The sequence below is a fragment of the Tamandua tetradactyla genome, chromosome 23, assembly GCF_023851605.1.
Source record: "Tamandua tetradactyla isolate mTamTet1 chromosome 23, mTamTet1.pri, whole genome shotgun sequence".
Taxonomy (NCBI): Eukaryota; Metazoa; Chordata; class Mammalia; order Pilosa; family Myrmecophagidae; genus Tamandua; species Tamandua tetradactyla.
In genome coordinates, this window is record NC_135349.1 from 6,150,515 (window position 1) to 6,175,610 (window position 25,096).

The 25,096-nt window shown below is 42.4% G+C and overlaps 1 protein-coding gene and 1 long non-coding RNA gene across 3 annotated transcripts in view; one reads left to right on the forward strand and one right to left on the reverse strand.

Moving 5' to 3' along the window:
• LOC143666960 (uncharacterized) overlaps positions 1–22,822 on the forward strand; it is a 120,826-nt gene extending 98,004 nt beyond the window's left edge. The window contains exons 6-7 of one of the 2 annotated variants that reach the window (XR_013167794.1): positions 21,603–21,830; positions 21,912–22,822. This is a non-coding gene — a long non-coding RNA (uncharacterized LOC143666960). Of the gene's footprint in view, positions 1–21,602 lie in introns of both variants that reach the window. The other variant, XR_013167793.1, reaches the window with a different exon arrangement.
• The window catches only part of LOC143666958 (oncomodulin), a 120,665-nt gene that overhangs the window by 90,312 nt on the left and 5,257 nt on the right, over positions 1–25,096 (reverse strand). The gene's annotated exons all lie outside the window — the stretch shown is intronic.

The window sequence follows — 25,096 nt, forward strand, 5'->3', positions numbered from 1 at the left end:
TTAGAAGAGATGTCTCTGAAATGATATTATGTATTGGTTTACTTTTTTTGGCTCTATCTCTACTCACTAGAATGCAAAAATAATAAGAGCAAACATTATTACAGAATTACTCTGTGCCAGGTAATGTTCTAAGAGCTTCATATATAAATTAATTCGTTTAAACCTCCTAACAAACTTGATGAAGTGGATTCATATCCTCATTTTACAGATGGGGAAACTGAGTCCCAGAGAGGTGAGAATGTTCACCAAGACTCCAGGGGAGAAAGCCCACCACATGGTAACTGCAAAGATATGCTGGTCACCAAGAGCAAGAGTCTAGACACTTCTGTCCACTCTAGGTACCACAGTAACAGTCACAAAGGAAGACTTGTTGGAGCAATGCTTTACTTGCACAGAGCAAGGTCAGCCTCAGGAGTGGGCATTGGTCTCCCATGGCTGGCAGGTCCCTGCCGAGAGTTAGCACAGGGTGGTCATCTGTGCACATGCCTTTTGTACCACAGTGAGAGAGATATCTGGTTCCCTCCCCAGCAGGAACAGACCTAGTGAGATTTGCCATGTGCCATATGATGCACACACCTAAGCAAGATAAAGAAGGGATTATGGGAAGACAGCAGAGTAGGGTGCTCCAGGACTCAGTCCTTCCACCAAAACAACTATTAGACAAGTGGAAACTGTTTATTTTGAACAGCTATTTTGAAACTGGGGGCCTCTTCCAATATATATATTGGAGTCCTGGAAGGAGGAAAAAGAGAGGATGGGGCAAGAGGCATATCCAAAGAAATAATGACAGTGAACTTCCCAAACTTAGCAGAAGACTTGAATATGCACATCCAAGATGCTCAAAGAACACCAAAGAAGCTAAACATGGAGAAAAATACACCCTGTCATATATTGGTCACTCTATTGAATGAAAAGGACAAGGAGAGAGTTCTGAAAGCTACAAGAGAAAAGCAATGTGCTATGTACAAGGGAATCCCAATCAGACTGACTGCTCATTTCTCATCAGAAACCATGGAGGTAAGAAGGCAGTGGGTTGAAATACTTAAAATGATGAAAGAAAACAACTACCAGCCAAGAATTGTATATCTGGAGAGATTTTCTTTCAAAAATGAGGGAAAGATTAAGACATTCTCAGATAAACAAAAGCCAAGGGAGTTCACCACCACTAGACTCCCCTAAAACCAGTGCTAAAGGGAGTTCTTCAGACTGAAAGGAAAGGACCCTAGACAGTGGTTCAAAGCAGCATAGAGAAATAAAAAACAGTGGTAAAGGTAACCATTTGGGTAATTATAAATGCCAGTATTATTATAATATACCATTTGATATGCAACTCAACTTCTTACAGGTGCTAAAATGCAAAAGTAAAAAAAGTAATGGTAAATCTATGTTTTGGAACATAAAAGTACAGAGATATAAATGGTAACAAGTACAAAAAAATGATGGGGGTACAAGAGGTATAGGAAAAGTATATGTGCATGCTATAGAAGTTAAGTTGGTATTGAGCTAAATATGATTGTTATATATTTAAGATTTTACATTTTCACCCCAAGGTAACCACAAGGAAAATACAAGAAAAACATTCAGATAGAAATGAGAAGGCACTCAATATGGTATGACAAAAAAATCAAGTAAATATAAAAGTAGGCATTAACAGAAGTGAGGGACAAAAAAGGTATAAGACTACAAAGGCTAAGTAGCAAAATGACAGAAGAAAGTCCTGTATTATCAGTAGTGACTTTAAATGTAAGTGGATTAAACTCTCCAGTCAAAAGGCAGAGATTGGCACTACAGATAAAAAAGCATGACCCTAGAGTGGGCCATGGTGGCTCAGCAGACAGAGTTCTCGCCTGCCATGCAGGAGACCCGAGTTCAATTCTTGGTGCCTGTCCATGAAAAAAAAAAAAGCATGACTATCTTGGTTTGAATCTATGGTGGACCCCAGAAAAGCTATGTCCTTTAATCCTCATTCAATATTACTGGGTGGGAGCATTTTGATTGTTCCCATGGAGATGTGACCCACCCACTTGTGGGTGGTAAGTTTTGATTAGATGATATCCATGGAGGTGTGTTTTCACCTATTGAAGGTGGAGTTGCTTACTGGAATCCTTTAAAAGAGGAAACATTTTGGAGAGAGTCCCTTTTGTAGAGCCACGAGAAAGCCAGCAGATGCTGCCATGTTCACCGCGTGCTCTTCCAGCCAAGAGAGAAATGTTGAACATTATCAGCCTTCTTGAACCAAGGTATCTTTCCCTGGATACCTTAAACTGGACATCTATAGACTTGTTTTAATTGGGATATTTTCTCAGCCTTAGAACTGTAAAATTGTAACTTATTAAATTCCCCTTTTTAAAAGCCATTCCGATTCTGGCATATTGCTTTCTGGCAGCTAGCAAACTAGAACAACGACCCTACTATATGCTGTCTGCAAGAAAATTCACCTTAAAGTCAAAGACACAGTAGGTTGAAGGTGAAAGGATGGGAAAACATATACTAAGCAAGAAGTAACCAAAAAGAGCTGGGGTGGCTATATTAATATCAGATAAAATAGTCTTTAAGTCAGACAGTTGCAAGGGACAAAGATGCCCATTATCTACTGATAAAGGGAAAAATTCAACAAAAGGTTGTAGCAATTATAAATATACATGCACCTAACAGCAGAGCCCCAAAATATATGAAGCAAATAGTGACAGATTTGAAGGGACAAACTGAGAGTTCTAAATTAATAGTAAGAGATTTTAATACACCGTGCTCAATAACGGACAAAGACCAAGAGTTGGACTGAGCCCCAGGACACCGGCTGAGCCAAGCTGACTAACAGGCAGATGAAATGGAGTGGAGAGGCGTTTAAATGTGCTAACTTGTTCCTGTGGAGTGCAGACAATGCCTGGGACAAGATTAATTCTGCAATATGCAGCTTCTGTTTTGTTTGAGGCAAATGAACAGGAGCAGCATTGACTTGGCTATGTGAAAGAGGAAAAGGGAGGGTGTGTTCCCCTTGTTTGTGTTCTCCCTGTCAGTTCATGGGCTGCCACCCCTTGGGCAGCTGGGAATACCTGTAGCCTTTAGTGATCACGCCCCTGTCCTCCCACCAAACCCCCAACCACAGGAGACCACTGATCTACTTTCTGTCCCTAAAGATTTCCCTATTCTGAACACTTCATATGAATGAAATCATAAAATATGTGGTCTTTGGTTCTAACTTTCATTTAGATGATGCTGTCAAGGTTCACCCACGTTGTAACAGGAATCAGAACTTCATTCTTTCTCATAGCTGAATAATATTCCATTGTATGGATAGACCACTTTTGTTTATCTGTTTGTCCACTGATGGACATTTGGGTTGTTTATACCTTTTATCTATTGTGAATAAAGCTTCAGTAAACACTTATATACAATTTTTGTATGGACATCTGTTAACTTCATTTCCTTTCTCTTGGGCATATTCCTAGGTGTGGAATTGCTGGGTCATATGAACGTAGCTCAATGCTATGTTAAACATAGCTCTATGTTAAATCGGTTGAGGAACTGCCAAACTGTATTTCAACAGTGGCTGAACTATTTTACATTCCCACCAGCACTTGGTATCTGACCTTTTAATTTGAGTCATCCTAGTGGGTGTGAAGTGATTGTGCTTAATTTTTTAAATAGCCATTCATTCACTTGGAAGTCATTGAGGCTTTTCTCTTATAGCTCTTAGAGACTTCCTGATCTGCATATTATTGTGTTCTCCAATTAAAGTCTTCCTTCTGAGTGACTCCTATGGGTCCTGCCTGAACAAATGGTCAGCAGTGTCCTCATTGCTTATGATAGGACAGGAGATCTTGGCCTACAAACAATATTTAGTATCAGAGCCAGGAGGAGAACCTGTCCTCATCCCCAGAGCCATTCAGGAGATTCCAGCTTTCCCCCAGAAGTTGGGCAGGGTTGTGTGACAAGGCTCAAAGTGCTCCATGTTTCCTGGAGCTTAGACCTGAGGCAGGTGTAGTCTGGAACATGCAGCTGTAGGAAGGACACAATCCTTCCCCTCACTATGGTACTGAGAAGGGAAAGGACTTCCCTAAGGGCTGACAACAAGAAGAGCAGCCCCTGACATACAGGAGTTGGCCTGAAACCCTCAGCTGGGCCTTGGGTGGCTGCAAGCGCACCTGGCAGTCATGGTTAATCTCGGCGTTCTCCTGTTGGACATAAACAATTTACAGAACATCAATCTCAGAGAAGATCATTCTGTGACCAGGATGGATCAAGTCAGAAACAAGTCCAATCCATAATCATGTTTGAACACAGACGAAATGTGAACACTGTCCAAGCCAGAAAATCAACCAAGCATCCTTGTATCCTAGCTAATATGAGGGATTGCCGCTTCTTCAGCAATTATAGGCTGTTTCTAACACATCTTACTGCCAAATGGCATGTGTTCTGCTTTGTTGCAAGGAGTCAATAAACGTGGCTTTTTCAGCTATAGGTGGCTTCCTGGTGGTCTTGGTAGGGAATTGACAGTCCTGCAGAGAGTTGAGAAGAGGTGTCCCTGTTTCCAAGCCTATGGCTGGTGGAAGGTCCCCATAACTGTTCCTTAGCACTGTGCCCTGAACTGTGTCCATCTACTACCTAATGCCATTTAACCCAATAACTGTCCCTCTTCCTCCCTCCCTAAGGGCCTATTTTGTAACTTTCGTCACAAATTCCTCTTGAACTTGAGGCTCTTTTGGAGTGAGTCTCCAGGTGCTTTATCCCAGGCCTTGTTTGGGCCCTTGTCTTTGCTTTTTCCTTCTCCTAGAGAGAAAACTTCATGCTGCCAGTCTTGGTGGTCCACCTGGGGAGGTGGACAAGAAGAGCCACATTCTGACTACTAATTATCGTATCTCCTGCGGGCACCATCTAATCTTTGTGGGGCTTTTGCCAACTGGCTGGCTGGCTGGTCAGGGACTTCAGCGTCGGGTAGCATCCTTCAGGATATCTACAACCCATGGTCCTCCTGGGACAGGCAGTTTGGTTACAGCAATAGGCAGATGGAATTCTACCCTGGAATTTCCTGCCTGGGTACATGAGTCTAGCCCATGACTCATGTCATGGGGGTGGAAGACTTCAGATTCAAGATGATGAAATGATGCCAGATCTCAAAAGCCTAACAATATGAACAAACAAGTTAAAAAAAAAAGTAAAGAATAGAACAGCAACAAAGAAGGAAAAAAAAAAAACAAACTACTGACCAATAAAAGAGAGATTCAAATGGTGCCCCTGCTGTTTATAAGGAGGGTGCCACATGAGGAGAAATGTGGATGGCCTCAAGAAGCTGAACTAAGCCCCAGCTCCCAATCAGCAGGAAAAAGGATGTCAGTCCTAAAACAAGAAGGAACTAAATTCTGCCAAAAACCTGAGTTTCAAAGCAGGTCATTCCACAGAACCTCTGGGTAAGTGCCCAGCCTGGCTGACTGACACCTTGATTTTGGCCCTGTGAGGCACCAGGCAGAGAAGCCAGGCGAACCCACCTGGATTATGACCTACAGAGCTGTGAGATAATAAATGGGTATTGTTTTTTGCTGCTAAGTTTGTGGTAATTTGTCACACAGTATTGGAAAACTAATATGCCCTTATTTCTTTGACTATAGATGTGGTGCCTGAGCTCAGGCAGCCTTCTTGTGACCATGAACAAGAGAATAAGGGAAAAGTCAAACAAATTTGTTTGTTGACTAATGGGTGGGCAAGAATTAGGTCTCACACTAGCCCCCTTCCAGTGAAAGGGAGTCTGTGGGTCTGGGTGAGCTGACCCCCCACTCCATTGGCATTCCAGCACAGAAAGAGCCTGGACAAATGCCGGGGGTATGGCTAGACACCTGCCCAATGACCCCCCGGGGCAGAAACACTGAAGCAAGTTTCCTTTTTCAAACTGGAAAACCAGGAACCCCAGGAGAGGAGTGGAGAGCTAATTGAAGTAGCTGGACAACTGGTGGAAAGATAGGGCCAGTAAAGAAGGGCTGGCCAGGCCACCTTTAGCAGGGTGTGCTCGTCGGCACAGTAGAAATGTATAAGTACATCAATGTGAAATGAAAGTCTGGAGTTGTGGAGCCTGCACACACCCCTTATGGCATGTGGGACCCCCAGGGCCATCCCAGCTCCTTCCCAAGGGACTGGTCAAAGGAAAGCAGCTCCCCCACCGCCACCAGCTCCAGCTCTACACACACACAGACCCTCAAAAACAACTGTGCTTCTATTGGAGGCTTTCTCTTCACTTTCTCATGTTGCCTCAAATAGAATTCTCAACAAACCCAAACAGAGAGTGGAGGTTTCTTGCTGGGGTGCAGATCACATATTGGCTTCCCGGCATCCTGCAGTCTGGCCCAGGCCTGGCTTTCTGACTAAGGGGACATCTGCCCAAAGCCCCTCCCTTTGGAGCAGTTCCCTGTCCACAGCATCGCTGGGCTCAATGCATGTGATAAGGATGGGGCGAGCCCTGCCCCCTGCCCAGGAACTGGCCAATCAGAATCCTCTCCATCAGGATGACATGACACCTATCAGGAAATATCTGTTCTTTTGGGGCGTGTGGCCCTTTAGTGCCACTTAACTAAGAGCATGGGGTCTGGAACCCTGAGTCAAATCTCGACTCTGCCACTTACTGACTGTGTGATCTTGAGCAAGTTACTTAACCTGTCTGTGCCTTGGTGATCTTGTCTAAAAGAGCAATGATGGTAACTAGTCCCCAAGCTCATTTGTGAGGATTAAATCAGTTGATATTTGTGAAGGACTTAGAACAGCATCTGGCCATAGAAAGTGACTTATAAGAATTTATGAGGACATATATACGAATTTATGAAGACATTATGCTGAATGAAATTTCAGAAACAAAAAGACAGATATTAACATGCCTCACTCATATGGACTAACTATAATATACATACTTGGAGAACTGAAGTGGAGAGCATGGGCTATCAGGTTGGGCCCTATTGTAAAGGATCCTAGATTGTAAGATCTTATAGCAGTCGCATGTATTCAGGAGTTTTAACTGTTATTTCTAAATTATGAGATACTGAGCTGTTTGCATATAACCTGGTCGTTCCCTGAAACTGCGGGTATTTAATGTGACACCTGAGACTCAGAGTTTGAGCTCTGAAGCTGTGTCAGCATTACCCCATACAGCAACTCTTAAAAAGTTGAAAAAGTGAGCAGATTTTGACTAGAGGTATGAATAAAGCTGATCTGGATAGGTCTAAGGTAAATCAGAATACAGGGTAAAGTGTAATATAGTCCATATTTTAAAACTTCATTTTCTGTGCAAGACCAAAGGGAGAGATGTTTATTTGGTGCAAAATTTATATTTTAGGTAGCACATTATCAAATTTAACTTGTATGGCCAGTTTACTGGAACACCATAATTGCATGGAATCTAGAATAAGGAGTTGAGATCTTGTTGATTTGTACAAGTTAGTGTGATGCCCCAATACATCCCAGAGTAATATGGGTAGAGAATAAAAAAGTATTTGCAAAGTTCCCTTGGGGGAACTGGGGAAAAAGGAGGAAATATTAAACTTCCCATATGGGAAATTCATGATATTTTCACAAGCAGTGGGGACAACCAATTCCATAGGCTGAGCCCTTGATCTTGGGGTTCACCCCTATGAAACTTATTCCTGCACAGGACAAGCTAAGACTGCTTATTATTATGCCTTAGAGTCACCCCCAGGGAACCTCTTTTGTTGCTCAGATGTGGCCTCTCCCTCTAAGCCAACTCAGCAGGTGAACTCACTTCCTTCCCCCCATGTGAGACATAACTCCAGGAGTGTAAATCTTCCTGGCAACGTGGGACAGGATTCCTGGGATGAGCCAGGACCCAGCATTATGGAATTGAGAAAACTTTCTTGACCAAAAGCGGAAAGTGAGAAATTAGCTAAAGTTTCAGAGGCTGAGAGATTTCAGAGTCGAGAGGTTTTCCTGGAGTTTATTCATACACATTATGTAGCTATGCCTTTTTAGTTTATGGTATTTTGGAGTGGCTGGAGGGAAGTATCTGAAACTGTTGAGCTATGTTCCAGTAGCCTTGATTCTTGAAGATGATTGCATAACTATATAGCTTTTACAATATGATTCTGTGATTGTGAAAACCCTATGTCTGATGCTCCTTTTATCCAGGGTATGGACAGATGAGTAAAAAAACAAAGATAAAAAGTAAAAAAAATAATAGGGGGGATAAGGGGTAAAAAAAAATTGAGTAGATTGAAATACTAGTGGTCAATGGGGGAGGTAAAGGGTATGATATGTATGAGTTTTGTGTTTTTTTTTGTATGCTGTATGGTTGGGGTCACATTTCATATTTTTTCCATGTGACTATCCCATTATTGCAGCACCATTTGTTGAATTTTTTTTGTGGGGGGGTGGGGTGGGGGGAAGTGCACAGGCCAGAACCGAACCTGGGTCTCCCACATGGCAGGTGAGAATTCTGTCACTGAACTACTTTTGTACTCCTATGAGTTTTTTCTTTTTCTTTTTCTTTTCATTGCTTTTTCTGGAGTGATGCAAATGTCCTAAAAATGATCATGGTGATGAATACACAGCTATGTGACAATATTATGAGCTATTGATTGTATACTTTGGATGGACTGTATGTGTGTGAAGATATCTTGATTAAAATATTTTAAAAAAAAGAATTTATGAGAAATGTAAAAAGAGATGCAGACTTCTCAAACATTGATTAGTCCTGAAGCCAGTCATGCTAAAGGCAATATATCCTCTGAATTTCCTTTGCACAACAGTTAATAGATCCCCATGGCTGCTTAAGCTGTTGGGTTTTCACTGCCTGCACTTAAAAGAGGGCGTGAAAAGACAGGAGTGTCCCTTAAAATGATGGTTCACAGCCTTAGCCCACCTTGTACCCCCAAATGCACTTTCCCCACCGGCCCCCATCATTCCTGAAATTCCTGATTACACACTGTTTGGTGTTAGAGCCTACATTAGTTTCCTGTGTTTGCCTTTATAAAGTACCTCAACCTTGGTGACTTAAAAGGAATTGATCATCTTAATGCTCTGAAGGCTACAAGTCCAAAATGAAGGTGTGGGCAGGGCCACCTCCCTCCAAAGACTCCAGGCAATCCCTGGTGTCCTTGGCTTGTGGCTGTATCACTTCAGCCTCTGCTTCCATCTTCACATAGCCTTCTCCCCTTTGTCTTTGTCTCTGTACCCACATTTCCCTTTTCTTATAAGAACATGAATTTGGACTTATTCCAGCTTGCCTTCATCTTAGCTTGATTACACCCTGTTCCAGCTTGCCTTCATCTTAACTTGATTACATCTGCAAAGACCCTATTACCCACTAAGATCACATTTAAGCTCCTGGGGGTTTAGGCTTTCAATATGTTTTCTGGGGGGACCCGATTCACCCACAACAGGGCTCCTTAGAGAAAGGCAACATGTTCCCCAGGAGCAGGATTCTCAGAGCTTTTCCAGGCATGAAGGGTAGGTTTCCACTTGCCCATGGGGAAATGGAGTAGCCCCAAGAGTCAGGCCTGGTCTCAGCTCAAAAATCAACTCAGAAGAGACCTTTAGAACCACCAATATCATCCCAACCCAAAGGCAGTGTACCCTTGGGGTGGAGGCAGAGGCCACTCACCCCAGCTTGTCTTTCCCTCCAGCCACCCCAGGGCCAGGCCTGGCCATGTGGGCTGATGAGGAATGGCTAAATTGTCCATGCAGAGAAAGCTCCAGAGAAGTCCTGGACTCATGGTTCTCCAAGACCAAGTGCCCCCAGACAGCACTCATCTCGGTCCATCTTTTCCGTTCTGGCACTAAGTCATTTTCTGCCCTAGACAGAATCTATTTTGAACTGCTTTTTCTGTCTGCTTGCCTAATATGTGTGGGGCTCCCGTGGGCTTCACATCAGGGATGCTTCCTTCGCTCACACACTTTCAGAAATAGCGCCAGTCACGTGGTGAGAACCACTCGTGGGCAGATGGCACTTGCAGGTTTTGGAAATGGTTCTGGTTCTCTGCCATGCGGGTCTCCAGAATGAAGCCAACTTCATAGCCATCCTTCACAGTCAGAAAGAGCTGACCACAGGGTCTCCTGTAAAGCCACTTGCCTGAGGTCTGGACCTTGTCAGCATATCACACTGTTGCTTTTTGTTCCCTGAGCTACTTTGGGAGTTTGTAGACTGACATCCTTTTAGGTCTAGATTTCTATATATGCACACTTAATTGGCACCACATGGTGATGCTGTTAAGTGGCTATTGATTTGGGGAGAATCTTAGTAACAAAGGCAATTTACTCCCTCTGGGTTTGTACCTGGAGGACTGGACAGCCACACCTTGGAGGCTGGCGGTAAATCATCATTGCCATCTGCAAGGACCACCGCACTACCCGGGATTCTTGGGTCCTGCCACTCCTGAACTCATGGTTTTAACCTTCCCTCCTTGTCTCCTTAGACCTCTAATCCCCACCCCTTATCTCGTCCCCTCACTCAGCCAGTGGTCTCACCTCGTACTTTTTGAGGAACTGCCAAACTGTTTTCCAACATGGCCGCACTATTTTACATTTCCACTAGCAATATATAAGGCTCCAATTTCTCCAAATTTTAGCCAATACCTGTGATGGGCTGCCCTTGATTAAAGCCAACATAGTGGTGTCAAGTGGTATCTCACTGTAGTTTTCCCTGATGACTAATGATGTTGAGTATCTTTTCATGCTTGTTAACTTATTAGCCATTTGTATACCTTTGGAGAAATCATTTGCTCATTTATAAATTGGGTTGTCTTTTTATTATGAGTTGTAAAAGTTCTTTATATATTCTGGATACAAGTCCTTTATCAGGCCTCACTTTCCTGCATTTTCCCACATGAAACATGCTTCTAATTTCAAGACAAGTGGGTTTTTTAAGATGTTGATTTATTTATACACTAAATATTTAGTGAATGACTACTCTTGAGTGTCAGATACTATTTGTAAAACTCGGACATACATCAGTGAATGAAACAAAAATCACTGCCCTCCTGGAACTTAACATTCTAAAGCGGGGAGGCAGACAATAAACATAAGTAAATTATATAGGATGTTAGAAGGTATGGAAGGCTAAGTTACGTAGCCCAGAAAAAAATGTTATTTCATTCCTATGGGTGTGAACCCATCGTAACTAGAACCTTTTGAAAATGCTATGTTTAGTTGAGGTGTGGCCTGAATGAGATAGGGCCTTAATACAATTACTGAAGACTTTATGAAGAGAGTCAGGTGGAAGACCTGAGGCTGGAAAGTTATTGGTGCCGGAAGGAAGGAGAGGACATCATCACGTGACAGGGAGCCCAAGGGGCCCAAGGCTGGCCAGCCCACCAGAAAACTACTGACCCTCAGGGGAAGCCACCTTCCAGCCTCTGAGACCATGAGCCAATAAATTCCCGTTGTTACGCCAACCCATAGTGTGGTATTTGTCGTATCAGCCAGGGAACTAAGGCAGAAGATGATAAGGGTTACAGAGAAAAGGAAAAGCAGAGTAGGGAAAGGTGTTCCCAAGTGCTGGTGGGAGGCAGAGGAACCAGACTCCAGTTTTACACAGAGGGTACCCTCCTGGGGAGGCAGAGTTTGAGCAAAGCCTTCAAGGTGAGGGATGGGGAACGAGTGTTAAAAACACAAACACCAGCCCATGCAAAAGCTCTGGAGTGGGATGGCTTGGTGGGGAGGCCAGGATGGGGGCAGTGAGCCAGTGGAGAGGAGCAGGGGAGGAGGTGGGGAGAGTGAGTGGGTGGGGGGAGTGATTGGGTGGGGCCTGCGCGCCCAGTAAGGACTTTGGCTTTTACTCCCTGGTTGGATTTCATATACAGGAGTGAAATGATTATGTTTTTAAAAGGATTGCTCTGGCTGCTGCAGACAGACTGGATTTGAGGGTCAGGGAGTCGACTGAGGGCCATGGCAGTGATCGAGGGGCAGGGGCAGAGGTGGCGCTGGAGTGAGAAGAGGTGGGATACCGGAGCTTTTGAAGGTTCTTTTATTTTTTTTAATTTTACAGTTTTTGAGTGGAGTCATAAAACTTGCCATTTTAACCAATTTTCAGCATACGATTCAGTGGCAGTTATTACATTCACAATGTTGTGCAACCATCACCACTATCGACGTCCAAATTTTTTTATCCCCCAAAGCAGAAAACTCTGTCCCCATTAAACTCCTGATTTCCTCTGGGAAACTCAACTCTACTTTCTGTCTCTACAAATTTGCTTATCCTAGGTATTTCATAGAAATGGAATCATAATATTCGTCCTTTTGAACGTGGCTTATTTCACTCAACATGATGTCTTCAAGGCTCCTCCATGTTGTTGCATGGATCAGAACGTTGTTCCTTCTCATGGCTGACTATTCCCTTGTGTGGATAGACCACATCTTGTTTATCTATCATCTGTTGACGGACCCTTGGGTTACTTCCACTTTGGGGCCATCGTGAATTATGCCGCTATGAACATCAGTGTAAAGTATCTATCCGAGACCCTGCTGTCAGTTATTTGGGGTCTATACCTAGGAGTGGAATTGCCAGGTCATATGGTAATTCTATGTTTAGCTTTCTGAGGAACTGCCAAACTGTTTTCCACAGCGGCTACATCATTTATATTTCCACCAGCAATGTATGAGTGTTCCAATTTCTCCACATCCTCACCAGCACTTGTCATTTTTCATATTATTTCTAATAATAGCCACCTCGGTGGGTATGAAGTGGTATCTCATTGTGGTTTTGAGTTGCATTTCCCTAATGACTAACAACCTTGAGTACCTTTTCATATGCTTATTGTCCATTTGATAGCTGTTTCAGAGATGTCTAGTCAAGTCTTCTGCCCTTTTTTTAATTGGGTAAATTTGATTCATTTAAACAACCACATGTGGCCAGTGGCTCCTGTCTTGGACAGTCAGGCCTAGAGACAGACTCCCTGCTGTACACATATAAAAATATTCATCATTCCACTGTTTATAATAGTGGGAAACAGGAAACTACTTAAGTGGTTATCAGTAGACTAGCTCAGTTAAAACAAATAAACCAGAGCATGACTGGGTATCACTCCCAAGGTGCTGGGAAAGATGGAGCCATCTTCCCCCATCTATGCAGACCGAGATGGGTGTAGGCTTGGGTGCAGCTGCCTGGGGGTTGGTTGACTGACAGGGACTCCAAATTTCACAAGGCATCCATAAATAGGGGTCCTTCCTGGCCCACTCCTCTGGCATCATTTGGACAACCCTCCTCAAAACAATGGCACAGGTCCCTCCCAGGTTACATCATGTTACTTTGCACCCAAACTCTTACTCCAGCAAATACTCCTCACCCATTTCTATACACTCCCCAACCAATGCCTGATTCTCCCTTGACAGTAGACCTTGATGATCCATCTCCACCACAGATAGATTGGATCAAGGACAGAAAAATAGCAGAGAGACAAACCAGTTATGTTTCCATAGTAAAACTGGCAAAACTCTTGTATCCTCATCTCCCTAATTCATTTTAGAACATTAATGTAAAGATGAGTCCCAGTATTTCATTGTGGAGGAAGGAGAACCAGAGGCCTCAGCTGGACTAAAGGAATGGACTAGGAAGGTGTCCCCCCCAATACGCCTAGACTTTCACCCCTATCACAAAGTACTATGGATTATTTCCAAGTTTCCAGAGGTCTGCTGGGTCCTCAGGGCTGAGGACTTGGCTGTGGGCCAGCTGCATAATTTGTGGGGCACTGTAAAAAATGAAAATGTGGGGCCCCTTTTCATAGAGCAGGAATAAAGCACCATGAAAGATACTGTTGTAGTTTGCTAGCTGCCAGAATGTAATATACCAGGAACGAAATGGCTTTTTAAAGGGGGAATTTAATAAATTGCTAGTTTACAGTTCTAAGGCTGAGAAAATGTCCCAATTAAAGCAACTCTATAGAAATGTCCAATCAAAGGCATCCAGAGAAAGATACCTTGGTTCAAGAAGGCCGATGAAGTTCAGGGTTTCTCTCTCAAGTGGAAGGGCACATGGCAAACACAGTCAGGGTTTCTCTCTCAGCTGGAAGGGCACATGGCGAACACGGTGTCATCTGCTAGCTTCCTCTCCTGACTTCCTGTTTCATGAAGCTCCCTGGGAGGCATTTTCCTTCTTCATCTCCAAAAGTCGCTGGCTGCTGGACTCTGCTTCTCATGGCTATGTTGTTCTGCTCTGCTCTCTCTGAATCTCTTCCTCCAAAATGTTTCCTCTTTTATAGGATTCCAGTAAACTAGTCAAGACCTACCCAGATGGGTGGAGACACACCTCCACCTAATCCAGTTTAAGAACTACTCTTGATTAAATCACATTTCCAGGGAGATGATCTAATTATTAGTTGAAACTAATATTTTAAACACAATACTGAATAGGGATTAGAAGAAATGGCTGCCTTACAAAGTGGGATTAGGATTAGAGCATGGCTTTTCTAGGGTACATACATCATTTTAAACCAGCACAGACACTAAAATACAAAGCTTTTCCCTTTTTTCTGTGATCTCTCTCTTGATGTTTTCTATTTGCTATCTAATGTCATTCTAAGCAAAGGAAAATCAGACATTTAAATTATCAGCATGGATTTCATTGTTCATCTTTATGTTGTACAATGCCAGTTTTTAATGCAAATGTAAGATTATTGAATTCCTATGCGGAGCCACTGAAATGATATAATTGATATTTGTAGCTTGCACATATTTCATTCTTACAAAAATAATGGAAGCACTCTACAAAGCTAAGGCAACTGTTTTTACTTCACTCCTTGATATGAGCACATTCTCTCAATTCTCTCTACCTTTATCTTATGATGAATAAGGAAGGTCAGAAAGGAAAGGAAAAGATAAGCTGCTATATCTTTCCCTTCATTCTATGCAAGTGGTCAGGAAGTAACACAGTAAGAAGGGGTAGGACAGGCTTCCTTGGTTGCTCATTGTTCCTTAGGATGCCCCTGCCTCCTTTCTCATGGCCCGTTGAGGCTGACAGTGCCCCACTTCCTTAGACATGGAGGTGGCACACTTACCTGTACCAGCTTTGCATCTGCCCAAATTCCCACGAACCACACCTGCACCTGAGCATTTTCAATGCACTCTGAGTATGGGGCTGCATGAAGCAGCGGGCCTGGCTCTCTTAGCTTATTGCCTTGCACACGTGCAAGCTCCATTGTTCCCTCAGACTTCACTTAGAAAACACTTGTTCAGAGATATATGGATTAAAGATTTCAAGACAGTGACCTCAAAGCATTAAAGCAGGGAAGGGGTCCGGGTGCACAGTTCCAACACCCGTGAGGCTCCTATGCTCTGCCGACCCTGCTAGAAAGGGGCAGAGCAAGTGGGAGGGAGGCCACAGGGCACAGGTGACAGGTGTGTGGTCAGGGGCACTCCTTCTGATGGCTGGCATGAGGTTTTAGAGAAAAGTGGATGGCACTGAGACAGGATCCTGTCCTGGTCCCCACAGGCATGCAGAAAAGGAGAAGTCTCACAGCCTATTTTTTAAATGTCCATTGAAGGTTTAGTGCAAAGATCTGCCACCTTCAGAAATGAGCCCCCTCTTACCTGTGGAGCAGGCAAGAGACCCCAGTGCATAGACAAGTCGGATACACACCCACCTCAAGATAATGGGAGAAGAGAATATGATCTAGAAGGCATGCAAAGATTTCCTAAAATAAAAATCAGGAACATGTGGGATAAAAATGTTGACAGATATTAATTTTGGATGGAGGCTGCATGAGTGTTGCTATTTTACTACTATGGTTTTCTGTACGTTTGAGCCATTCTATAATTAAAAAAAAAATTAAAGCAGTACTGAAAAATCTACCTTCTTGCTTTCCAACACACTACTCTACAGTCTCCATATTTTAAAGACAGGGAAACTGAGGTCTGAGTGTGGGGACGATAGGATGACGGCTGTGAGGTGAGAAGGTCAGACCAGGCAGGTGGCAGGGGGCTGAGACCATCTCTTCCTGGATCGGGTTTTGATCCTCCGGCTCCCGGCTATAGCCATGGCAACCAGGGTAATTTGCGTGGCTGGACCCAGCCCCCAAGCCGGACTCTCGGGCGCCACCTGGAGGTCCTTCTGTGGCGAGCTCCGCGAGGGGTCCCTGGGTGTGAGTCAGATTCGAGGGGCCGCGGTGGGAAGTCCGTAAAGGTAAAAGAACAGAGTGGGCTCTGTCCCGTCACACCGGACCCCTCTTAGGTGAGTCTCTCCCCTTAGGGCAATGGTAATTAGTTTCAGAAACTGCTTTCATTCAGCCTCGGCTGCAGTGATTGGCTGCCGAGGGGTTCCCGGTGCCCAGCTCTGCTCTGGATATTTGTAGGTGTGTGTCTTCTTGGGGATATTTCCAGAGCTAGGTTTACAAATCATTCGGGGACCCCAAGCCAAGAGAGGGCTTTCGAATATGCCTGTGTGCGCTTTTATATAACTGATGCCCATTCTTTTCTAATATGCTTTAGAGATTTAAGTCTAAAAGTAATATGAATTTGTAGAAAATGTGGAAAGTCCTCTGGCCACCCAGGCATAAACAGTTAATGTTTGGATATCCATCCTCTCAGTCGCCCCCCGCACCCCCATTCATCGATGAGGGGGTGGTTTCTCCTAAAATTGGAAATTCACAGCATCCGAGTGGTTTTGGGCCATGGACTCTGGAGACAAGTCCCTGCTCCACTGCAGCAGCAGCCTTGTGCAAATGTACAAACTTCACAGCTCAGTCTTCTGACTTGTAAGGTGGGAGCATCACAGGTTATTGGGAACATTTTAATGATATAATGTCTGTAAAGCCCTTGCACAGTGCTGAGCCACATAGCAAGCAATCGAAACTCAACCATCACTACCCTTGTAGCAAGGCACAGCTATAATTGTATATAGTGTAATTGGTATAATTATATATATATAATGTATTATACATAATTAAATACTCTGTGATCCACTTTTTTCACTTAATACCCCATGGGCATTTCCCCTATATCCTTAAATATTATCTAAGAACACAATTCTTAGAGCAACATGATAGTTCAACATAAGGATGCCAACTTAACCAATTCACCACTGTCAGTTTGGTGGGAGGGCTGGTTCTGACAACATCCCTTATTAGTTGATTCCTTTATAGATGTAAAGGATATAAAAAATTTTTTTTTGCTTTTATGTTTAGGAAGACCTTCCCCTACCCAGGATTAGATAAACATTCTCCTCACTGTTTGTAGTTCCTCTATGGCTCCATATTTTAAATTAAATTCTTTAGTTCATCTGGAATTAATATTTTTTATTGATACACCCATGTACAAGCACACACATTCTTTTTTTTTTACCATACCCCTTATCCCTCCCTTTCATTGGTCACTAGCATTTCAATTTGTTAACATTTGTTAGCCCTATTATTTAATTTTATTCTATATGTTCCTCTCATCTGTTGACAAGGTAGATAAAAGTAGCATCAGACACAAGGTTTTCACAATCACACAGTCACATTGTGAAAGCTATATCATTATACAATCATCTTTATGAAACATGGCTACTGGAACACAGCTCTACATTTTCATGCAATTCCCTCCAGCCTCTCCAGTACATCTTGACTAACAAGGTGGTATCTATTTAATGCGTAAGAATAACCTCCAGGATAACCTCTCGACTCTGTTTGGAATCTCTCAGCCATTGACTTTATTTTGTCTCATTTCTCTCTTCCCCCTTTAGGTTGAGAAGGTTTTCTCAATCCCTTGATGCTGAGTCTCAGCTCATTCTAGGATTTCTGTCCCACATTGCCAGGAAGGTCCACACCCCTGGAAGTCATGTTCCACGTAGATAGGGGGAGGGTGGTGAGTTTGCTTGTTGTGTTGGCTGGAGAGAGAGAGGCCACATCTGAGCAACAAAAGGGGGTGACTCTTAGGCCTAATTTTAAGTAGGCTTGACCTATCCTTTGTGGGGTTAAGTTTCATATGAACAAACCCCAAGATTGGGGGCTCAGCCCATAGGTTTAATTGTCCGCATTGCTTGTGAGAATATCAAGAATTCAACTTGGGGAAGTTGAATTTTCCCCTGTTCTCATCATTTCCTGAAGGGGACTTTGCAAATACTTTTTTATTCACTGTTCCAATCACTCTGGGATTTATTGGGGCATCCTTCTGGACAAGCCAACAAAATCTCATGCCCTATTCAATTCCATGTACTTATGGTGTTCATAAGTTATATTAGGAAATGCGCTAGTCAAAATAGAAGTTTTGTACCAAATAAACGTTTTTTGCTTGAGTCTCACACAAAAGTTAATATTTTTAAATATTAATTACTATCAATTTTTAACACCTGCAGTAATGACATTCTTATGTTCTTCCTCATGCAAAAACAATTTTTTAAATTTGTACATTTAGTCCCTATCATTATACACTCTAGACATTCCTAGATTGTACCATCTCAGTCTTTATCGTCTTTCTTTCTGATTTCATTTGTGCCCCCAGCCCTCCTCCCTCTATCATTCTCACTTTCAGCTTCATTCAGTGTTTTAACATAATTGTATTACAGATAGGTAGTATTGTGCTATCCATTTCTGAGTTTTTACAATCAGTCCTGTCGCACAATCTGTATCCCTTCAGCTCTAATTACCCAATATCTACCCTATTTCTATCTTCTGATGGTCTCTGTTACCAATGAAATTCTCCAAATCTATTCACTAATGTCAGTTCGTATCAGTGAGACCAAACAATATTTGTCCTTTTGTTTCTGGCTAATCTCACTCAGCATAATGTCCGTAAGGTCCATCCATGTTGTTACATACTTCATAACTTTATTCTGTCTTACAGCTGTATAATATTCCATCGTATATATATATACCACAGTTTGTTTAGCCACTCGTCTGTTGATGGACATTTTGGCTCTTTCCATCTCTTGGCAATTGTAAATACTGCTGCTATAAATATTGGTGTGCAAATGTCCGCTTGTGTCCTTGCCCTTGTGTCCTCCGAGTAGATACCTAACAATGGTATTGCCAGGTCATATGGCAATTCTATATTTAGCTTCCTGAGGAACCGCCAAACTGCCTTTCACAGCAGTTGTACCATTTGACATTCCCACCAACAATGGGTAAATGTGCCTTTTTTCCCACATCCTCTCCAGCACTTGTCATTTTCTGTTTTATTGACAATAGCCATTCTGGTGGGTGTGAGATGATATCTCATGGTGGTTTTGATTTGCATTTCCCTAATAGCCAGGAAAGTTGAGCATCTCTTCATGTGCCTTTTGGCCATTTTTATTTCCTCTTCTGAGAAGTATCTGTTCAAGTCTTTTGCCCATTTTGTAATTGGGTTCTCTCTCTTTTCGTTGTTGAGTTGAGCAATCTCTTTATATATTCTGGATACTAGACCTTTATCTGATATATCGTTTCCAAATATTGTCTCCATTGTGTAAGCTGTCTTTTTACTTTCTTGACGAAGTTTTTTGATGCTCAAAAGTGTTTAATTTTGAGGCGTTCCCATTTATTTATTTATTTATTTAGTGCTCGTGATTTAGAGTGTAAGGTCTAGGAAACCGCCTCCTATTATAAGATTTGTAAGATATCTCCCTACATTTTCTTCTAACAGTTTTATGGTCTTAGATCTAATGTTTAGGTCTTTGATCCATTTTGAGTAAATTTTTGTATAGGATGTGAGATATGAAACCTCTTTCATTCTTTTGCATATGGATATCCAGTTCTCTAGGCACCATTTATTGAAGAGACTGTTCTGTCCAGGTGAGTTGGTTTGACTGCCTTATCAAAGATCAATTGTCCATAGATGAGAGGGTCTATATCTGAACACTCTATTCAATTCCATTGGTCAGTATGTCTATCTTTATGCCAGTACCATGCTGTTTTGACCACTGTAGCTTCATAATACACCTTAAAGTCAGGTAGTGTGAAAAATGGCCTCCAGCTTCATTTTTCTTTCTCAGGATATTTTTAGCTATTTGGGGCACACTGTGCCTCCAGGTAAATTTAGTTATTGGTTTTTCTATTTCTGAAAAGTAAGTTTTTGGGATTTTAATTGGTATTGCATTGAATCTGTAAATCAATTTAGGTAGAATTGACATCTTAACTATATTTAGTCTTCCAATCCATGAACATGGTATGCCCTTCTGTTTATTTAGGTCTTCTGTGATTTCTTTTGACAATTTCTTGTAGTTTTCTTTGTATAGGTCTTTTGTATCTTTAGTTAAATTTATTCCTAAATATTTTATTCTTTTGGTTGCAATTGTAAATGGAATTTTTTTCATGATTTCCCCCTCAGATTGTTCATTACTAGTGTATAGAAACACTACAGATTTTTGAGTGTTGATCTTGTAACCTGCCACATTGCTGTACTCATTTATTAGCTTTAGTAGTTTTGCTGTGGATTTTTCAGGGTTTTTGACATATAGTATCATATCACCAGCAAACAGTGAGAGTTGTCCTTCTTCCTTTCCAATGTTGATCCATTGTATTTCTTTTTCTTGTCTAATTGTTCTCACTAGAACTTCCAACACAATGTTGAATAACAACGGTGATAGTGGACATCCTTGTGGAATTAATTTTTGTACCGTAGAGTGAACACTAGGAAGTCTAATTTTACTCTTATTCACAAAAAGCCAATCAGTTGTCCCAGCATCATTTATTGAAGTATTGAGTCTTTCCCCCACTGACTTTTTTACTTGCTAGGCCATCTTGATTAGACTCTAAACTCTTCCACATACCTGCTCTCTGTTGGATTCCATGGCTTCCACCTACATGTCCTGGATGTGTAGGTGGCTCTGTTGTCCCCTTACAGCTCTGACCACATCTGTCAACAGGACTTGCCCAGCAATGCTGACTACCTTTGCTTGCTTTTCCCTACTATATAAAATTCCATTTTCTTGTCAAGTCCCAAACTCACCTCCTCCATGCTGGGTCACATTCCTCAGTGGTCATTTCCACACTCGGAAATCTCCTATCATGTAGTATTCAGCTTCCCCACATGCAGCAGATTGTTTTTTCCAGCAATGGCCTCACTATCCTGAAGCAATGGCCTACCTCATCCGAAATGCACTTCCTACGGGGTGACTGGCATGCCCACTGTCTTAGTGTCCTAGGGCTACTCTAACTAAGTGCCACAGACTGGATGGCTTAAAACAACAGAGATGTACTGAGTCACAGTTCTGGAGACCAGAAATCAAAACCTGTAGTGGTGGCTCCTCCCTTGCCTCCTCCTACCTTCTGGTGCTGCAGCATTCCATGGCCTTCAATGTCTGTCTCAAGCATCACACAGCCTTTTCCCCTTCTCTGTGTCCAATTCTCTTCTTAAAAGGACACTAGCCATATTGGATTAGGGCCTACCTCACTCCATACTCCAGTACTCCATTGTGACCTCATTTTAATTTAATTAATTCCATTTGCAGTAACCCTATTCCCAAATAAGTTCACATTCACAGGTACTTGGGGGTTAGGACATCAACATATCTTTTCAACCCATAACATCCCCCCTGAGAGGGGAAGTCTGGGTGCCCTCCCATGAGTCTGGACAGGGGCCTTGCGACAGCCCCATCCAAGGGAGCACGAAGTGGTGCTATGTGACATCTGGAATGAACTTATTAAAAGGAATTCAATTTCTGCTTCTCTCCTAATATTTGTCTTTACAACACAAGTGAATATCACCATCTTTCTCTTTCTCAGTGCCTGTCCTGTGAATCCAGCTGCCATTTTTTGGAGGAAGCCTAGGCCACACGAGGAGGCCACATGTGGGTGTTCTGGCCGGCAGCTGTAGGTAAGATTTCAGCTGGCCAGGATCAACCACCAACTGTGAACAGACATGCTTTTAGATGATTCCAACCCCCAATCTTCCAGTCTTCCAGCTGAGACCCCAGATGAACCATCCTGCTGTTCCCTCTCTAATCTTCTGAGGTACCACAATCACCCCTGGTAGGTGTGGGGATCGTTTGTTATGCTGCAATACATAAGTAATTTAACATGCTCCCCTTGCAGGAAACCTTGGGGAATATGTCTTTTCCAGAAGTAAATTATAAGCTCTCAAGGCAGAGACTCTCCCCCAGAGCACCTGAAACTCTTTGAACACAATAGGCACTCAATAAATGTTTATAGGCTTGAATTGAAGATGTTCTAAGCTACTGACCTGACTCAATTCTTTAATAATGATTAGAGTTACATCCTCTATCATAAACATTGCATGCCTCAGTCTGTCATAAGGAAGGATCCAGCTAACAATTACTGGACCTCTCCTCTGTACCAGGAAAATCATATGCATTATAGTCAGTATTCTAGTTTGCTAGCTGCCGGAATGCAATATACCAGAAACAGAATGGCTTTTAATAAGGGGAATTTAATAAGTTGCTAGTTTACAGTTCTAAGGCTGAGAAAATGTCCCAATTAAAACAGGTCTATAGAAATGTCCAACCTAAGGCATCCAGGTAAAGATACCTTGTTCAGGAAGGCCGATGAAGTTCAGGGCCTCTCTCTCAAGTGGAAGGGCACATGGTGAACACAGTCAGAGTTCCTCATCTGGAAGGGCACATGGTGAACACGGTCAGGGTTCCTCTCTCATCTGGAAGGGCACATGGCGAACACAGCATCATCTGCTAGCTTCTTCCCTTCTGGCTTCTGGTTTCATGAAGCTCCCCAGGAGGCGTTTTCCTTCTTCATCTCCAAAGGTCGCTGGCTCATGGACTCTGCTTCGTGGTGCTGCAGCATTCTCTGCTCTCTCCGAATCTCTCCTTCTCTAAAATGTTTCCTCTTTTATAGGACTCCAATAAATCAATTAAGACCCACCCAAATGGGTGGAGACATGTCATCACCTAATCCAGTTTAACAACCACTCTTGACTAAATCACATCATCCAGGGAGATGATCTGATTACAGTTTCAAACATACAGTATTGAATAGGGATTATTCTACCTTTATGAAATGGGATTTATGCCTCCTTTTCTAGGAGGCATACATCCTTTCAAACCAGAACAGTCAGGTACCTGGTTTTGGAGTCAGGCCAACTTGAGTTTGCACTGCAGCTCTATACTTAACCAGCAAATGAGAAACTGGGCCTTAGTTTCCTAAGCTATGAAACAGGTAAAACAGAACGTACCTCAGAGAGTTGTGAAGATCAAACAAGGTAAATACATAAAATCATGAGCAAATCCTGACGTGTTTTCACACTCAAAAAATGTTGACATTATCTCACTCCTCACAGCAGTTCTCTCAGGTGGGTGCAGGATTAGCATCTCCATTGTACTGATGAAGAAAATGAAGCCTTGGGAAGATTAAGAAGATTCAGATTAAGATGCACGAGTGTCCAAACAGAATCGAGAGGTTATCCTGGAGGTTATTTTTACGCATTATATAGATATCCCTTTTTAGTTTATAGTGTATTGGAGTTGCTGGAGGGAAGTACCTGAACTGTTCTACTGTGATCCAGTAGCCTTGATTCTTGAAGACGATTGTGTAACTATATAATTTTTACAGTATGACCATGTGATTGTGAAAACCTTGGCTGACACTGCCTTTATCCAGGCTATGAACAGATGAGTAGAAATATAAGGACAAAATAAATATAAATAATGGGGGGGGAGATAAGAGGTAAAAAAAAAATTGGGTAGATTGCAATACTGGTGGTCAATGAGAAGGAGGAGTAAGAGGTATGGGTTTTTTCCTTTTACTCTTTATTTCTTTTTCTGGAGTGATGCAAATGTCTAAAAATGATCATGATGAATGCACAACTATGTGATGATATTGTGAGCCATTGATTGTATACTTTGGATGGACTGTATGGTATGTGAAAATACCTCAAAAAATATCTTTTTAAAAAGAATGCATGAGTAGCAAATTCATGGTGTTTATAGTTAAAACCTAGGTCACCAGAAGACAGAATGAGGGCAGAGAATGAGGAGCTGATGTTTAATTTGTGCAAAATATGTAATGAGGTTGATAGGAAATGTCTGGAAATGGATGGAGGTGATGGTAGCACATTATTGTGAGTGTCACTAATGGTGATGATATGGAGGTGCGACTGTGGCTGAAAGGAAAAGTTTAGGGTTGTGTGTGTCACTAAGAAAAGCCAGAGGGTGAAACATGGGACTGTATAACATAGTGGACCCTCTTGAGGGGGGAAATGTTCTAGAATTTATTGCGGGGGTGGATGCACAACTCAGTGGATATACTAGAAGACATTGTCCACTTTAGATGGATTGTATGGTATGTGAATTTGTCTCAATAAAACTGCTAAAAAAAAAAAAAAAAAAAGAGGAATTCCCAAACCTCTACCTTATGTTTCAAAGCTTTAGTACACCCAATAAAAGAATGACCATCTTCTATACATTGTTTCTACATTTTTGCATATTTCAACTTCTGCTTAAATTTCTTAAGGCTTTAACTTGCTCTATAAATTAAAATGAGTTTGCATTTTCTCTAAAATGCACTTATTCTTATTACAAACATTTCATTTTATATAAGTATCTATTTTCTCTAAATATTTTGCTTTCAGTAAAATGCTTTCCAATTCTGTTTAGTATATTAATTACCAGTGGGTTTGTAGAATTGCATTATATTTACTAGAAAATTTTATTGCATATGCTTTTCCCTCAGGCTTGTGAAAAAAAAAAAAAAAAAAATGCCATCCCAGAATTTTATTTTTTTAAAGAAGAGTGCATGAGTAGTGCAGCCACAAAAAACTGGGAGAGAGGCACGAGATGTTCTACCTTAGAGCTCCCAGAAGGAACCAACCCTGCCGACATCTTGATTTCGGATTTCTGGAACTGGGAGAGAATAAATTTCTGTTGTTTTAAGACATAAATGAATGAATGGCTGGGTAGTGAGGGGTTAGAAAGAACCTGGGTTGGCCCAGCCTGTCTCTGTCGTTTGGAGGTTCCAGTAGGTGAGTGGAGGTGTTGGTCTGTGCTGGGACATGGGCCCAAGCAGCTCCTGGTTCTGTGGCTGTGTCTGGACCAGGAGGAGGCAGGTGAGGAGCGTTGAGGGGATGGCAGCTGTCCCCTGAAATGCAGCCCCATCGCTACCCTCACGGCTCTCGCAGCTCTCCTGGGCCAGTCTGGAAAGTGACAGTAAAACTGCACAGAGCAGCGATTGCTCAGACAAGTCCAGGCCAGCCATGCTCAGCTCCACGCCAAGACCCAGGAGAGGAGAAGGATGTGTCTGTTGGCTAAATG